At 45.2% G+C, this 10,911-nt stretch overlaps 1 long non-coding RNA gene across 1 annotated transcript; it reads left to right on the plus strand.

Moving 5' to 3' along the window:
• Positions 1-2,194: 2,194 nt before the first annotated feature.
• On the plus strand, positions 2,195-3,391 carry LOC142070292 (uncharacterized). The gene is made up of 3 exons (XR_012666257.1): positions 2,195-2,307; positions 2,725-2,804; positions 3,293-3,391. It is a non-coding gene; the product is annotated as an uncharacterized LOC142070292 (long non-coding RNA).
• The last annotated feature ends 7,520 nt before the right edge of the window (positions 3,392-10,911 follow it).

The raw sequence follows: 10,911 nt of genomic DNA on the forward strand, positions 1-10,911 counted from the left end.
GCTGGAAATGAGGAGGTGTTGCAAGCAACATGTGGCTTACCAACCCGCTTTAGGTAGACCACCAGTGGTCTACGGATGACAATTAGGGAACCTCTGATTTAGAGCAGTGGTTCTCAACCTTTCCAGATTAGTGTCCCCCTTTCAGGAGTCTGATTTGTCTTGTGTCCCCCAAATTTCACCTCACTTAAAAACTACTTGCTTACAAAATCAGGCATAAAATTATAAAAGGGTCCTAGCATATTATTCCTGAAAAAAGACTGCATATTTTCCCATTTTTGCCCTAGAATTAGAAAATACATCAACTGGAATCTAAATATTGTACCTGCATTTCAGTGGGCAGTATATAGAGTAGTCTAAAGAAGCCATTGTATGAAATTTGAGTTAGTAACTTTGCAAGTGCTTTCTTTGTCGTCTGCTGTAAAACTAGGCAAATATCTAGATGAGTTGATATACCCCCTGGAAGACCCCTGCAGACCCTCAGGGGTACAGAAGTCCCCCTGGTTGAACACCACTGATCTAGAGGATAGAGCAGGAGACTAGGCCTCTGGGCTCCCATTGCTGGCTCTGCCATTTACTCACTGTGCAGCCTTAGGCAAGACATATAGCGCCTGATCTTGTACCCACCAGTGTCAATGACTAAGCTCCCGTGTACTCCACTGCTGTCGGTTCAGCCTTTTCGGCTCTCTGGGTCAGAGTTACCCAGTGGGAATGATGGCGATGGGGCGGCGAGTTCTATGGGCTCATGGTGCCCGGGCTCCAGCAGTATTCAAGGCTCGGGGGCCCGGCTCCACCAATGTTTGATTCATTCCAAGGCCAAATGAATCAGAAGAACTTGTCTCTAGTGATGTTTCCTATTGTCTAGGATTACCACCATGGGACAAGAGGCAAGACTCGCCGCACCCTGATGCTGACATACAGCAACGTGGCTGTCCATGCTCCAAAAGAGCAGCTTCTCTCCCGAGTAGAGGCAGACATCACAAGGAACATCATTCACCATTACAGAACCAGTTGTCAGGTAAGAGCCTTTGCATGACAACTGTGAGGGGCATTACCCTGAAGGTATAGAATTGCCTCTGAGTTTATAGAGAGAGGGCTTGTATTTTCTAAAACTCTCCTTTGAGCAATAATTTGTCACATAACTGAAATTTAAAACTGTAATGGATGGAGCGTGAGCTGTCACATGTTGTATCACTTTTGTTGCTCTTCTTTGTGTTTTCTCTAGTTTTTCTATAGTCTTCTGAAATTCTGTCGAGCACAGCTACACAGTAATTCACATGGAGTCACACTCAGGCTATTCAGAATAACACTCTAACTCCCCTAATATGTATGTGTATCTAGCTCTATCTTTTGCAAGCCAAGAGAGAATGGTGCTAACTTGTATTTAGTTTCTTTGCTGTCACTCTGTTTCTTGGACTCACTACTTCCCTTCCCTCTTCTCTGTCGTCTTGTTTGTCAGTGTGCTCGTTATTTCTGTTCCCTAGGTGTCTGACTGCTGGTACTGACTCTCCTCTCAGTGCAACCTCGCCACTTCACTTTGCCATTCAGTTCTGCCCTGTCTAAGTGAGAATCTCATTTAGCCTTTGTCAAAAAAGTTGATCACAGTTGAACCAAACGGATATCTTCCAGAAGTTCACAAATGCAAATATTCCATAGGATGGCCCCTGATCTTGACCTCTGCAAAACACCCCCTCTGGATACGTTTCCTGCCTTTTGGAAGATTTAACAATCATGATTTCTCTCTGCTCCATATTCACCAGCCAGGCCATTTTGAGGATGTGTGTTATGTGGGACTATAGACATTGCTAATAGCTGTTTTGCATTTTGTTTTTCAGGTGCTGGGCATCGCTCTTACAAACAAGGTAAATTCTAAATAATCTGCCCTCGGCTCTTGCCTTTTCTATCCACAAGTTGCTTGTTTAAATTGCACAGAGCTTGATTTCCTTGCTACATCAAGCAGGAGTCCTGGCTGCTCTGGTGTAAGTGGCCCTGGATTTCTTTCATGAACCTGGGTTTTCTCTTCTTCTGAGGTGGGTGCAGAGCCAGGGTCCTCTGCCTTCTGGGGTCTGTGGACACCTCTCTCCTCTCCTGTGGCTAGATTTAATTCCTGACCTTTATCTTCTGGACTCTGGTTCTTCTCTCCGTTTCTCATCCACATCCTCTTGTTTCTCCTTCTGGATTATGTAGGACATGCACCTAAAATTAACCCTCATCCAGAATGTCACGGAGATTAGCTGTGCCATTTTGGAGACCAGAGACTCCCAGGAGTTCGAATTCTCTTACAAACTGGAGCTCCTTGGCTACATGCTGGTGAGTGATGAGGAGCTTTGAGGACTGAAGTACAAAGGAGTTTGTTGTAATGTCATCAGACTGGGTTTCCAGGTAGATGTTGTTTTATCCATTGGCTGTGACTGTACCACTGCAGTCTCATGAGCTACCTGCACGGCACCCAGAATGCTGCTGGGTCCACTCTGAGCTTGGCAGGGATGCCGACCTATTGTGGGCTGTAAGTGGCAGGAATGGCTTGTGTCTGGGGAGTTATCTTTCTGTCTCCGTATAGCCTGCAGATGGCCCTACGGTCCATTTCTGAGGCAGAGAGCCTGCCGAGCACGGTGTCTGTTTATTACAGGTCTGGCATATGGCCCTGTTTCAGGGTGTGAGAGGAAAGCCTCTCTGCCTTTCAAATCCATTTCCCATTTTTTTAATTTCCCTATTCGTGCATTTCAGGACTTCATTAAAAAGGAACCACTGGATTCCCTGGCATCTCCAGTTCGCTACAAGGCAATTCTTGCCATTAGACATCTGAGGTAGGCTATTTTCTGCCATATTTCCTGGCACTGTGACGTCGTCTTTGTTAGTTCATGAGTGCCAGGTTGGGAGCAGTTTGATGCCTGCCGGGTTTGGCTCACATGCTGCTCACCAGCAGAACTTTAGTTCTTGAGGGTTTGAATGTGTCCATTTGGAGGTTTGTGCTTGAAAGACACAAACTTGGAGGTTGTGGGGCATGCAGTCCAATGCAGGAGAGTTCAGATGGGGAGGGAGGTGTCTGGCTTGCTGGCAGGGGGAAGGAAGCTAGTGGGTTTCTCTAAAAAGGGGACTTGAAGCTTTAGCTTTACTTCTCAATGAGCCAATACTTAATAGAGGTGCAAAGAGGTGCTCAGCTGCAAAGTGAAGGGTTGTTTGCATTTGGGGTTTTAGATTGAGACAATCTCCAGTCATTGGACCCATTTCTTTTACTTGGAGGTGGTACTGAGTCTAATGCATGACTTTTCTCTCTCTCTCTTTCTTCTGCCAGCAAACTCAAACCATCTTTGACCTTGAAGGAAAACCGTGAGCTCCTTCATCAGTGTTTCAAAAGTTTGTTTCCCCTCCCTCCGCTGGAGAAGATGATGAAAGAGGAAGGTGAGACAGCAAAGGATGCTCTGCCTATACAGGTACGTGACAACAATTCTCCTCAGGCACCATCCACTGTATTTCTGCCCAGCAGACACTGGGTGATGGCAGTCACACATGGCCTCCCTGGCAAGGTTATGGTTAGCTTTCCCTAGCCCCCAATCGTCCCCTCCCCCCCACACACACACACACAAATTATCTGTGCTGAGCCTCACTCCTTCTCTTCTGGTTTCAGTCACTGTACATAGAGTCCTTGGAAGCCCTTGGCAAGCTAATGAAGACTTTGCTGGAGGAAGAACCAACCGCACACTGGTTCCAGGAAATGTTTCAAGTGAGTAGACCATTGAACCATGGTGAAGATTGTTTGTTTGTTTGTTGTGTTACTGCAGGGAAGAGTCAGAGATTTAGGGGGTCAAGCTTCAGTTGTGGAGGAATTTTCCACAATGGAGTGAATTGTCGGGGGAAAAAGCACCAAATTCTTCCTGGGATAAGCAGGCATGTGCCTTGCTGAAATCCACAGAAGCTATGCCATTTTATGCCAGGGCTGGATTGGGACCAACTTCTTACAATGTAGTTGACACTACTTGGACCGGCAAGAAAATCACCACTGCAGTAGCCAAATCCAAGAGAACCAGTTGAAACTGATCACTTCTTCAAAGAGGAATTCATTCATATTGAGTTAAGCCCTGTGTATGGAAACTCATCCAGAGGAGACTTCCTGTTCCTCAGACATGAACAGAATATCTTGAAGAGCTGAGGGGTGGGGAGTTTGATGCACCTTCAGTATAAAAATGAAGTTCTAAAAGGAGCTGGGCTGGGGGGCGGGGGACTTCTCTGCTCTTTTTCAAATTAATAAAAAGAAACGCTCCTCTCTGTCATTTGGCCACTCAATGTGGGAGAAGTTGCCCAGGAAACAGAACACAGCAGCAGACATCAAACAGCATGCAATGTGGTAGACAGCTCCCATCAGACAGTCTACAGGAGACATCACGTACACAGGCCCAGGTTCATCTCTCATGTAACTCCTTTGTCTTCAATCACTCAGAGGTGAATCTGGTCCCTGGCACTTCCATTAGACATGTAATTCCTTCGCTCCATGGAGGTCGGGTGCTTTGGAGAGGGATTTTAGTAACAATTAAACCTGTTTAAGAGGAACTTTTGGGAGGGATTTTCTGGTACTAACTCTGTCCATTCCCCTGCTCTGCCAACAGCTACTAGAGACATGGCTCCATTCAGAGAAGGAGTGGGAGAGAGAAAGGGCCTTGCAGGCCACCATCCAGCTGCTGACTGCCTATCAAGAGACAGTTCATAGCACAGTGAGTATAGCCTTCCTCTTCCTTCAGCTGACTTCCCTGCTTATATCCGATCTGACACTCAATGCAAATGCATGAAAAAAGCTTCCAGGGCAGCAGCTGGGATCTCAAAGTGACTAAGATCCCTCTGCTTCCATAAGAGAGAGGTTTACACAACAATGCTGTGACCACACTCCGGGCAGACTGCAAGAAGTAGAGGGCAGACGATCCCCCAAACTGATGGCTTATTCTAGAATTACATGCACCAAGTGAACAGCAAAAGAGCTTCCACCCTAGTTAACAAAATGCCAAACACGGTCCCCTTTTGGCATTCCAGACCTAGGCTCCCATCTAAACAGCCCAGTCTAATATAGTGAGGGGTTACTGAAAACCTGATTCACCATATGTGAGGTTCACCCATCATAAAGGACCAGATGCTTATCCCCAGGTCAAGGTGAATCTCAGGTCTTTCCCAAATAGCATGCTGCCAGCCAATCCTTAATAACGAAATTGAAGATTTCTTCTTAAAAGAAAGAAGAGAGTTACAAATGGTTAAAAGATCCATATCCATACAAGTGACTGTCAATGTTCATAGTTCAGGATCACAACAGTGATGGAATAAACTGCTGGCTTGTACAAGTCTCTCTGGAATCATCCCAACAGATCAGAATCCAAAGGCAGCTTAGATGTAAAGACTGTTAGTTTTTCCATGCATTTTCCAGGTTCTTTCAAATGATGATTTGGAAGCTCTCTGTCCTATGGCTTACACTTTCCCTGTTCAAAGTTTCAGCAGACTAGAGATGACAGGATGAGGCCCGAGCCTTCTCTTTTCTAGCTATTCTAGCAGGCTGACAAGCCTACCTCACAAAAATGGTTCCAGCAGGACCTTCCCCCGAGAAAGACTAGGCAATGCAGATCGCCTCCTGTACTTTGCTTTGAAGCTAATCTTCTATTTCCTGTGCATACACAGTAAACTAGTTACTCATTCGCATAAGGTGATTAGCCGTTCTTCCATTATAACACAGAGAGTTAAGCTGAAGACAATGTAGAAAGTATTAGTTTCCTGCAGTATCTTACATCTTTGATTTTAAGGTTAACTGAACACCTTGCACACATAATGAAGACCTAAAAGGGAATGATGCATCGACAAGCTAATTTGGTTACATTGTGAAACTTCTAACCGCGTATAGATCAACACAGACAAATAGACTTAGCATCTATTGTTCATTTTTGAATGAGTTGAGGATTGCTAGTCTAATCCATCTCTTTGAAATTCACATGCAAGTGAACTGTCTTGATACAGTGGAAGTGCCTCTTGTTAAGTTATTATGGGTCATACACAGGTTGCCTGGTCTGCCAGTGTCACAAATGCATTCTTGGTTCTTATGCTCCCAGGGTGGTAAAGGAAAATTTCTATTTAACCAGCTAAGAACATAAAAGATAAGAATGGCTAACCTACCTCCCGCAAAAGAATGGTTCATCTGGCCCAGTATCCTGTCTTCTGACTGCATTGTGTGAAGATATGCTTCCTTTGGTTTGTTTTAAACCTGCTGCCTATTAATTTCATTGGGGGACCCCTTGGTCTTGTGTTAGGTGAAGGGCTAAATAACACTTCCTTATTGACTTTCTCTACACCAGTCATGATTTTATAGACCTCTAGCATATTCCCTCTGAGTCGTCTCTTTTCCAAGCTGAAACGTTGCTCTTTTTTTAATCTCCCTTGGGTGAGAAGTTATCCCATAGGCCTAATTTTTGTTGCTCTTCTCCGTATTTCTTCCCATTCTAACACATCTTTTTTGAGATGAGATGACCAAAACTGCACGCAGTATTCAAGGTGTGGGGGTCCTGTAGATTCCTATCGTAGCATAAGATATTTGATGTCTTCTTATCGATCCCTTTCCTAAGGGTTCCTAACATGTTGTTAGCTTTTTTGACTGCATGTTGAGCGGATGCTTTCAGAGAACTGTACACAATGACTCTGAGGTCTCTTTCTTGAGTGATAACAGCTAATTTAGACCCCATCCATTTCTATGTACAATTGGGATTATGTTTTCCAATGTGCATTACCCAGTACAGTACAGGAATCAGGGGCACAATGTTACCAGATGTGCCTGTTACTTTAGGGTAGGCTCATTGATTAGGGTTACTCTTCTTGGGGGGGGGGGATCTGTAATTCTATTAATGTGCTGCTTATGTCACTTGTGTGTTCATATGGAGCTCTACTCCTTCCTTCGGCAAGTGCCCTCCCAATGGAGCGACCCTGCAGGACCTCGGTTCCCCAGGGCTGGGTTCCTCCAGCCCTAGAACTAGATGAGCACGCACGCACGTACGCTCACACGAGCAGAGCAAGTCTGAGCGGACCAGGTCAACCAGCACTCTCCAGCTGATCCTCTCATATGTCCCTGTACTCAATGGGCTGGGTTAAGCAGCACTTTCAGCTGCTCCCCTCTTATGTGCCCCAAGTTTAACACATCCCTATCCCACTTCCACATTACAATTGTACTGGTAGTAACCCACTTCATGAGCAAACCCCACAGTATTTTTGGGCGCTACCGGGACCTTTAGCTTAGGTAAAAGAAGGGTTGCTGCAGAGTAAATGGGGGAAGCGGAAAATACAGAGTGAAATTTGGAGAGCGAGAGAGAGGGAGAGAGAAGCAACCAGCTGAACCATAAAAGTTATTTATTGAATAATAGTGATAACTACATAAGGAGGGCTAAACAAACATAATGGTTACATTTGAAAGGTTAATACCTGAGGAAGAAAAGAAAACGGAGCGGCGAGGGGGGGGGGGGAATCTCATCCACTCCATGAGGCTTGAACTGGGTGGGGTTCCCAGGTAATGGTGGTAGCTCCGGGTCCTGAGTGCTGGAGACAGGCAGAGCCCCCAGCACAATCAGTCAGGAGATGGAATCCCAGTGGAACTGATGCAGAGTTTGGGTCTATACATCAGAACCCTTACTTGGGCATAGGTAGGGGGTTTTGTAGAGAAAATACAATGGTTCAAGGGAGAACACTAGATTTGTTTATGGGTAAACTAATGGGTTTTCAAGGGTTTTCTTTAGGCTAGACAATAGGAGCTGATCACTCTTGGCTATGGGTGGTGGTTTTTTCCAGGGAGCTCACAAGGCAACTAGGCTGCTTCAGTATTTTAGGATAATAAAGATTTATTACTAGAATTGGTCTGATAATTGCTGAGCTAGGTGTGTGCAGGCATAGGTTCATTAGCATCTGGAGCAGGGATTCCCATGATGCAATGCGTCCCTGCTTTTCTGGTCCCAGAGTTCAGTGCCGTTCTCTGTTCCTTATTCTTCATGCTAATTCCTATCCCATCTTTCATGCAGATGAGGCTAGGGGAGTTGTCTCTGTTCTTCATTCTGTATGCAAATGGAGATGTCTTAATCTTGTCACCCTTCTCAGGAGAGGTCTAGGTGTGTCTCCTAACACCCTTCATTGTTCTCTGCAAGCCTTTTCTCTGATGGGTTTTGGTTCAAACAGAGACTGGTAGGGGCGGGGGGTGTCTTTCATGAGTCAGACAGGCTCGATACTGTGCCCTGGTTCCCCAAAAAACACAGAGCTGACTGGTCTGAACAATAAGGATGGCAAGTGAAGTCTAGTCCAACTGGAGACCATTCATTCTTCCTTCTTTGTTCTTTTTTCATTAGACTCAGGGAACTTTTGATCAGTTTGGATCTCTGATTGGACTAATAGCACCATACAGCTGTGATTCGCTGGCCACGTCCCGTCAGTGGGTGGTTGACTGTATCAGCTGCCTTCTCTGTATACAAGGTGAGGAGACCATTAGCAGGTATAAGGAATTCTTCACCTTCTTTCACTGTTGTAATGTCCATTTGTCTGCCTATCTAGTTCTTTCTGTCCTGTCTGTTGTTGCTTAGATAACAGAATGGTGGGCATCTTGTAAATACCTCATTAGAAGAGAAGATTCTGATGTGTAAAGAGCCTAGCACACTTTTGGGAACTGTACAACTAATAAATGGTCTGCATACAGGTAGATAAGGGCTAAATTCCTTAGGGCTTGTCTACACAGGGACAGTAAGGAAAGTTAATCCAAATGAACTAAAGGTGTACATTTCAAGTGCATGAGGTAAATGGCATTAAACACATGTGTGGATGCTCTGATTCTGAATTAAAATGGGCCTTATTAATTGTAGTGAATTCCATGAATGAAACTAACCTGAATGAAGGCCACTTTAATTCTAAATCAGTGTGTCCCCACAGGTGTTGAATGAAGTTTAACTAATGCATTCTGAAAATGAATGGGGATTAGCTTTCTTGAATATCTCCATGGAGACAAGCCCTTGGTACTAAACATTTTCATTCTCTTTACCCTGCCGCTGGCTGGACTGGAGGGGTTTCCTGGAATAATTCTGTAGACAAAAAGTTCTTCCAGCAGCCCTCTGCCATGAGCATTCCGAGCGACTGGAGTAAGTAGAGGCCATTTTTCCCCTTTGTGAAAGAGTAGGATATTCTTTTCACCTAATTCTTTTCACCTCATTCTTTTCACCAGATGTTAAGGGATAGAGCTTGGTTATCATTTAAGGCCATTTCCAATGAGGGTGACCAGACAGCAAATGTGAAACCTCGAGACAGGGGGTGGGGGTAAGAGGAGTCTATCTAAGAAAAAGACCCCAAAATGGGGACTGTCCCTATAAAATCGGGACCCCTGGTCATCCTATTTCCAATGATTCTTAATCAGTCCTAAAATCAGTGTTGGTGATTCAGAAACAGAATAAGGGACTCCAACCTTTGAATGTACAACATAGTAATCCCAGCATTGTTTAGAAGTGACTGATGATGAGCCTGGGTTTCTTGCCAATGTTTTTTGTCTATCCCCGTCTCTTTTACAAGGAGAGTTTGGTGGAGGGATTCACCTCTAAACTGGAACCTCTGATCTACCTGCATGAGTTGTACTTGAACAGGAGCTTAGATGTAAATAGTGAGAGCAGAGAGACTACTGAAACCAGACACACACACAAAGCTGCTCCAAGCTGAATACAGTGCTTGTTCAATCCTGGATCATTCACAATAACATACCACTACTGTTAACGTACAGACATTTTAGGGTGTAATCCCGACTCCATTCCAGTCAACAGGAGTTTTGCCATTGACTTCAGTGGGGCCAAGATTTTACACTATGCTGATGACAACATAGCACATGGATCCTCCCGTATGAAGATCCATGCAGTAGGGGTTCAGTTTCCTTAATCGTGACAGTACTTTTTCTCCTTTTCTCCACTCCAGGCCAGTCCATAAACCTGGGCTCAGCAGAGGAGGAGCTGAGATGTCTCCGTGAAGGACTAACATCTCCAGACCCCGAGGCTCTGTTTCAGGCATCTTCCAAAATGGCCAGGGTAACTGACTCAAAAAGCTTGTGCGGATGTGCGAGTGACCGGGCACCGTTCATTTGACATTTGCTCTTTCATGATGCCTTTCCGTACTCGGAGCGAGCTGTGGGAGCGGGGCGTTGGCTGCTCGTAACCAGCAAGATGCTTTTCATAGATGTGTGCTCTGAATGCCACGTAAAAACCAGATTCCAAAGAATGTTGCACGCCCATGAAAATGCGCACGCGGATGCACAAGCATGTACCTATCCAGCAGGGCTGGCTCTTGCTTTCTCACTGATCCAGAGCAGTGAAGCACAAAAAATAATGAAATAAAAGAGCCCCCATGCCGCCCTAAGATTGGCCGGAACACCGCCCCTTGCAATCTGCCGCCCCAAGCACGAGCTTCCTCGGCGGGTGCCTGGAGCCGGCCCTGCCATCCAGCCACCCAGGAGAAAAACTGTGTTAGTGGAACATCAAGCTGAGAAACCACCCAGGATTCATTCCGTCACCTTGTGGGTTTGCCTTCGCCGATATTTGTGTGCATGCCTCTCTTGACTGACTTCTATATGCTGTAAAAAGATGCAGTGTATGTAAGAGACTACAAAGGGAAACTTACCTCCTGCCTATCCAGTACAATGTTGTGCTAACTATGCAACAGAGTCTTTGCCTCTAACCTGATATCATTAGTGTAGAATACAAAAATGTAGTCTATAGACTAGAGAGAGAATTGTAATCCCAAATGGCGAGCTAGACAGGAGGCTAATTCACCATTTGCTGATGCAGGTATATCTTTTTTTCCATTTTTAAAAGTGCTGGAGCCAAACATCATTGCGGTCTCTCCTGTTTTTGATTTGTTCCCAGGTTGTTAGTGAGTACTTTCCCTCCG

This window comes from Caretta caretta, chromosome 28, assembly GCF_965140235.1.
Source record: "Caretta caretta isolate rCarCar2 chromosome 28, rCarCar1.hap1, whole genome shotgun sequence".
Taxonomy (NCBI): domain Eukaryota; kingdom Metazoa; phylum Chordata; order Testudines; family Cheloniidae; genus Caretta; species Caretta caretta.